The sequence below is a fragment of the Saccopteryx leptura genome, chromosome 2, assembly GCF_036850995.1.
Source record: "Saccopteryx leptura isolate mSacLep1 chromosome 2, mSacLep1_pri_phased_curated, whole genome shotgun sequence".
Classification (NCBI taxonomy): Eukaryota; Metazoa; Chordata; class Mammalia; order Chiroptera; family Emballonuridae; genus Saccopteryx; species Saccopteryx leptura.
The window spans coordinates 268,158,009-268,164,941 of NC_089504.1; the positions used below are offsets into that span (position 1 = coordinate 268,158,009).

The following is a 6,933-nucleotide window of genomic DNA, read 5'->3' on the forward strand; positions in this document are numbered from 1 at the left end:
AAAATATTCATGGAGTATATACTTTCACTTAAAAACCCACATCTTTAGTTTACTCTGCTTTTGCTGTCTTGCTTTGGTTCTTTCCAGATGTGCATTGGGCAATGAGAATAAGATGCTGTTGCTCTCTAGATAAAGACAATGGCAATATATAAGTGTGATTTGCTGCAGTAGGGAATGCAAAGCTCCGAGAGCACAGGTTTGTGAGGCACAGTGACAGAAGACTTTAGAAAGAAGGTGGAATTCAAATACAAATATGAAAGATGCTTAATAGAAAAAAGGAAGGAGGCATTCCAGGAGAGTTACTAGCATGGAGCAAGGTGGAAAGGTAGAAAAGCAAATAGCGTTGTTTCCGAAATGGTGGATGGACCCGTTGACTAGAATGTAGGAAGCTTGAATGATATGAAAGGGAAAAGACTGGTTGGAGGCAGGTTGGAAAAACTGTCATGGGCTATAAAATTAGTAGGTTTTAATGAGTAGAGGAATACAAAGTGGTATTTATTTTGAAAGATAACTTTGGGGTTACCGTTAAGGATGTCTGTGGATGGGAAGATACTAGACAAAAAGTATTGTTGATTATTTAAGACGTGGTGAGTGACCAAATTGGGTCTATAGCAATGGAATGCACAAGGATTGTATTTCAGGGGCACTTTGGAGATATAACCAGCATAGTGCGATTACTGATGTTGAGTTTGATAGAGAAAGAAACACTGAAGTTGTCTGAGGTCCTTAAACAGCCAAGTACATGGATGGTGATAGTAACAGAAACATAAGGAAAACTATATGAATACAAAATAGATGCAGGTTTTGGCCTGGCCTGTGGTGGCGCAGTGGATAAAGCGGTGACCTGGAATGCTGAGGTTGCCAGTTTGAAACCCTGGGCTTGCCTGGTCAAGGCACATATGGGAGTTGATGCTTCCTGCTTCTCTTCCCTTCTCTCTCTCTCTCTGTCTCTCTGTCTCTCCTCTCTTAAATGAATAAATAAAATCTTAAAAAAAAAAAAGAAAATAGATGCTGGTTTTAAACATGTCAGATTGAGATGCTTTGAAACAACCCAGGTTTGCATATATAATAAGCAGTTAGATATGTATATAGTAACAAATATTCTCCTTGCTATAAAAATGATCGGGACTAGAAATAGAGACATGGAAATCATTACCCCCATCTGAGAAACACAGCAAAGAGAATACCAGGAGAGAATGACTAGCAAAAACAAGGAAAGGGAGCAAACTTTCAAGAGGTGGTATGAAATATACCACACTGAGGTCCAGCAAGACGGAAGTTGGTAAGTCCCAGTGGATCAGGCAGTGAGACCTCAGGATGGTCTGCAAGAGCATAACCAGATGCGGGATGGAGGTGGACACTCGAGGCTCACTGTGCTAACACTTTTGTATTCTATAGAGAATTTTCTCTTTGCTGTGAAGCAAAAAATCTTAGTTTGTAGAGCTTATTTATCTCCTTGGTTCCCTATAGGATTCAGACTGGGTTGGAAATGCCCAAAGGAGTCTATTTGCATACATGACTGGGGCCCCCAGAGACAGTAGTCATTCTATTAAAGAGCGAGTCAGTCCCATGTCAAAGGGTCAGTGTCACAATGGAAGGGTAATTTTGAGTAAAGCTGGGGATGTGCTGTTGAGCTTGTTCCTTTATTTTACCCTTGGCCTCGTAGACTTGTGCCAGAATCCAAGAATATGATAAAAAGAGGTGCATTTTAAAACTTGAGGGGACAAAGCAAACACTTACTTGTATCCTATGCAACAGAGTGTAACATATCTGTAGGATAAGGGAAATTTCTCCATGTGTGGTTGCTTTTGGAGCAAGTGTGGGTTATAGACCAGGCACAATACCTGGAAAATAGAAGAAGCGGGAGAGAATGTCTCAGTCAGAGAGGACACAACTGAAACCAATCAGTGGAGGGGGAGAAGCCCTGTGGATTGTGTGCTGACCGCGCAGCATGAACATGGCAAACTCCTCCGCGTCCAGGGCCGAGCAGGGAGAATCAGGAGTCTCTCCAATTGTGGCTGAGAGGCAGGTAGAAAAAATGCCATGTCATTACTATTTTAATGACTTTCTCCTTGTTTAAACTGGGAAATGCTCAACTTGCTCCATTTTTAAATCTAGGGTATATAATTATTTTCATTTAACTAAAGAAAAAAAGGGACAGGGCACATACAAGAGCAGCTTGATGTTTCTGTCTCTCTCTCTCTCCCTTCCTCTCTCACTGAAATCAGTAAGTTAAAAAAAAATTAAAAAGAAAAAAGAGAATCCTACCACTTTCCCTTCACCCAAATCAGAAGAGACTCATGATAGCTCACATAATTTTCTGGAGAGTTTAAGCAAATTATATTCTAAGGGAGGAAAACAAAACACTTTCTTGTACTTGATTTCAGTGTTGCATGGCTAGAAATTTTATCTTCTCATTTAGCAGGTCCTGTATAGTCTTTAGTGTTAAATCACACCGTCTGTTACTTCTCACCAGGTTAGAGGTAACATTATGATAATCAGTAATTGCAGGGCTTTGGATAGATCTCACAGCTGTTATATTGACACCACATAAACAATACATTAATGTAGCATTTTTATTTCTGTAAAAAGTGAATTTTACTCATCACAGTATTCTGTCACGTCCCATTTTATGTGGACCTGGAAAAGGGAAAAGATTTCAAAATTGCAAATTGTCAAACTTTAGTAAGAAAAACTAGCCTTCTATATGTGACTCAGTTGGGGAAATGTTCACTATTACACCACACCCCGAAGTTTAATAACCTGTGTCTGGGCTAGATTGTGTGTGTGCTGGGGAGAATAAAATCCAGAGTGAAGCAATGAAGTAGAATGAATGACATGAGAAAGAGCATCATCAGACTAGAAAATAACCTCTTTTCTTGCTGTCTAAAGAAAAAAGAGAAGAATAGGAAAGAGTGTATGAGTAGCTGAAATTTGTAATGACAAAGCAAGGCATATAAATATGATCTCAGAAGCCACCCAATTTGCACAAAATAGGAAAACTCAAGAAATGAGGGAATAAAGAAATTATGGGAAAATTATGGTTTAATATCCTAGTTTTTTTGTTAAAGGTAATTTAATTTTAGAAATTTCCCTTTTTTAAAAAAATGTTATTTCCTGAGTACTCTGAATTTAATGAAAACTACTGTATTAGCATTTTAAAGATATAGCAAATATTTATTGTCTTGTGGCTGCCTGAAATCTTCTATTTCTAACAAGAGATTTTACTTTCAGGAATTAACCTTTTCCTCCTTGTGTCTAATCTGACAGGACATAATCAGTCAGCTTTGCCATCCTCAACCAAAAGTTGAACACTTTTTGAACATGAACAAGTACTTGTAGAGACTCCACTCTGTCTGGGCTGTGTTCTAAGGTACCCAGACTTTTTGAATTTTTAGCCTTAATTACAATTAGGCATTTCATACAAATTGTGCCAATTCCATGCTCTTACTTTCTAATATGATCTTGAACGTGGTGATAAAACATGGGACTTATTCATTTCATTGTCGATGTCTTAATGCTCCAATCAAATTTTGATATTTCCTAAATGTTGCCCTCAAAGATTGGCTTTGGTTCTTGAATTTTCCTTAGCCTTTCCGTAGTTTTTGTGATCTCCAACTAGCCTTCCAATGTACTCCTATTTTATTTATTTATTTATTTATTTATTTATTTATTTATTTATTTATTTATTTATTGACAGAGAGAGCCAGAGAGAGGGACAGACAGGAAGGGAGAAAGATGAGAAGCATCAATTCTTTGTTGTGGCACCTTAGTTGTTTGTTGATTGCTTTCTCATATGTGCCTTGACTGGGGGCCTACAGCAGACTGAGTGACCCTTTGCTAGAGCCAGTGACCTTGGGCTCAATGTGGTGAGCCTTGCTCAAACCAGATGAGCTCATGCTCAAGTTGGCGACCTCGGGGTCTCAAACCTGGGTCCTCCGCATCCCAGTTCGACGCTTTATCTATTGTGCCACCACCTGGTCAGGCCTCCTATTTCTTAATTAAAGAAACAACAACACCTGCTAACCAAGCCTGGGACTTTTACTCTCTTTTCTTATTATAACCCCCAATGTCTTGATTCCTTGCGTCATTGGAGATGGTTTCTGTACTTAACAACAAAGAACTCCAGATGATACCTACAGTAGACTTTCCAAATGTGATCAAAAGGAAGCTAACCATTTACTTATTCAACAGAAATATAGTGAGTACTTAGTATTGCTAGAGACAATTGAAAACTATTTAGGCCTAACCAGGCAGTGGCGCAGTGGATAGAGCGTTGGACTGGGATGTGGAGGACCCAGGTTCGAGACCCCGAGGTCGCCAGCTTGAGCACGGGCTCATCTGGTTTGAGCAAAGCTCACCAGCTTGGACCCAAGGTCACTGGCTCGAGCAAGGGGTCACTCAGTCTGATGTAGCCCCATGATCAAGGCACATATGAGAAAGCAATCAATGAACAACTAAGGTGTCACAATGAAAAACTAATGATTGATGGTCCTCATTTCTCTCTGTTGCTGTCTGTCTATCCCTATCTCTGACTCTCTGTCTCTATAAAAAAAGAAAACATTTGGAACAAACAAAACTTGGCTCTTTTCCTCGAAGTGCTTGTAGTTTTCCTCTATCATGATGGCTAAGTGGTGTGTTAACATTCTGGGGAGAATTAGAAACCTGAAGTGTCAAAAAAAATTCATGGGGAATCACAGAGAGGCATCAAAACTTGGGGATATAATAAGAAAAGAGGAGAGAGGTTGTATGGCTAATTAGCAGGGTTTTTTTTTTTTTTAAAAAGGAACTATACATGTAGATTCTAATAAATACAATTATATATTTATGTGTGTAATGATTTCTCAGATATGCTCCAAATTTCTGTTTCTCACATTAATTACTTATTTCAGGTTCTCATTACTAAATGCCTTACTCATGAGTTTCTTCCACTACTCCTAGCTCAACTTTCACACCACTGTGCTTCCAAGAGTGTCTTTCTACTACACAAACTGTTTATCATTAGTCCCCTGCTTAAGCTTTTTCGGTAGCTCTCCATTGCCTTTCTAATATACATGTGATGTACAAAGACATCTGCCTGCTTATGCCAATTTTTTATTTTTAAGGCTACAGCACCTGGTATTCCCAGGCGGTCTCCCATCCAAGTACTAACCAGGCCCGACCCTGCTTAGCTTCCGAGATCAGATGAGATCGGGTGCGTTCAGGGTGGTATGGCCATAGACCTGCTTATGCCAATTTTATAGTTTGACACTTTCCCCATCACACTTATATTCCATTCCCTAGAAATTAACTATACTAACCATACTATAGATTGGATGGTTTAAAAAAAATAAGAAGCTCAGCCTGACCAGGCATCAGACTGGGATGCGGAAGACCCAGGTTCAAGACCCCGAGGTTGCCAGCTTGAGCGCGGGCTCATCTGGTTTGAGCAAAAGCTCACCAGCTTAAGCCCATGGTCGCTGGCTTGAGCAAGAGGTCACTCGCTCTGCTGGAGCCCCCCCCCCCCCAGTCAAGGCACATATGAGAAAGTAATCAATGAACAACTAAGGTGCCGCAAGGAAGAATTGATGCTTCTCATCTCTCTCCTTTCTTGCTGCCTGTCTGTCTCTGTCCCTCTCTCTGACTCTCTCTGCCTCTGTCACAAACAACAATGACAACAAAAAGAAGCTTTAAATTATACTACACCTAAGGAAAAGAACCCTAAAGCAATATGTGCAGGTATTAATTTTGCCTTAATTCAGTTGATTCGATTCTAAAATGAACGATTGCCACGTTTATTAGAGTGACAAACCTATAAACTAGATATTCGCTGCATGAAACAGGTCTTACCCAGCACATATATATCATGACTGCAAATAAATTTCATCCCCATCTACTAAACATCATAGAAAATTTACCCTGTATAAAATATATTGACTGCTGTTTTATTTTCAAATTGTTTGAAATTTTGATTTCAAGTTTTGAATCAAACTTAAGAATCCTTCTCCTCTTTAATAAAGAGTATTAAAATTGGTCTTTATTTGATTACTTTCCAATGTAATACCAAACAAATCAGACAACTATAAAGTCATTTAGTAAAAATTTCAACAGATACTACTCTATGGACAATTGGAATTTCTCACAGGTATCATACTCATTTCCACTTCTAGACTCCATATAGAAACTCTATTCCATTGAATCTTGTAGAGAACATAAATCAGAAGTTTTCTAAAAAGCTTTTTTTTTTCCCTTTGCAATAGGTCCATTTGAAAAGATAGCTATTCTCTGCTTTTCTTGGTGGTGTCTTTCTGTGCTGTGACATTCACTGGTTCTGTGATAGCAGTCAAAGCCTGAGGAGAAAGTACTCTTGTGACCTCCACAGCTTTCCCCTTTGCAGCTGTCTCTAACAAACATAATTTAATCTCTATAAATTTGGGATTTAACAAATGTTATGTTGAGAGGGCCGAGATTCTTCATTGTGATTTGAAAGTATTTCTGCCATGAGCACCATTTATTTTTCCTTATAACTTAATTGACATAAGAAAACAGAACTCTGGCTGATTAGAGCATCATCCTTATACGCTAAAGTTGTAGGTTCAATCCCTGATCAAGGTAATATAAAAATCAACCAATGAAAGCATGAATAAGTAAAACAACAAATCAGTGTTTCTCTTTCTTGCTCTAAATCAATAAATTAAAAACATTTTTTAAAGGGAAATGGTTTTGGCAAACTTTGAAGAACTTGGACAGATTTTATACTCTTAAGGTTAATAAGATCAGAACAATGATAATTAGAAGGCTAAATGTTGTAAAGCTCAATATCATGAGTAAATATGATTTTCTTTAAGAAATTAAACAAGTATTAATGGTCTCACTGTTAAAGTTATATAATAACTAATACTGTCAAAAGAATTTTATATAAACAAACTAAACTACTGAATTTTTTGATAATAA

General features: G+C 38.2%; 1 non-coding gene across 1 annotated transcript; it reads right to left on the bottom strand.

Moving 5' to 3' along the window:
- Window positions 1-5,103: 5,103 nt before the first annotated feature.
- On the bottom strand, window positions 5,104-5,222 carry LOC136395966 (5S ribosomal RNA). Its single transcript, XR_010749416.1, has one exon. It is a non-coding gene; the product is annotated as a 5S ribosomal RNA (ribosomal RNA).
- Window positions 5,223-6,933: the final 1,711 nt, after the last annotated feature.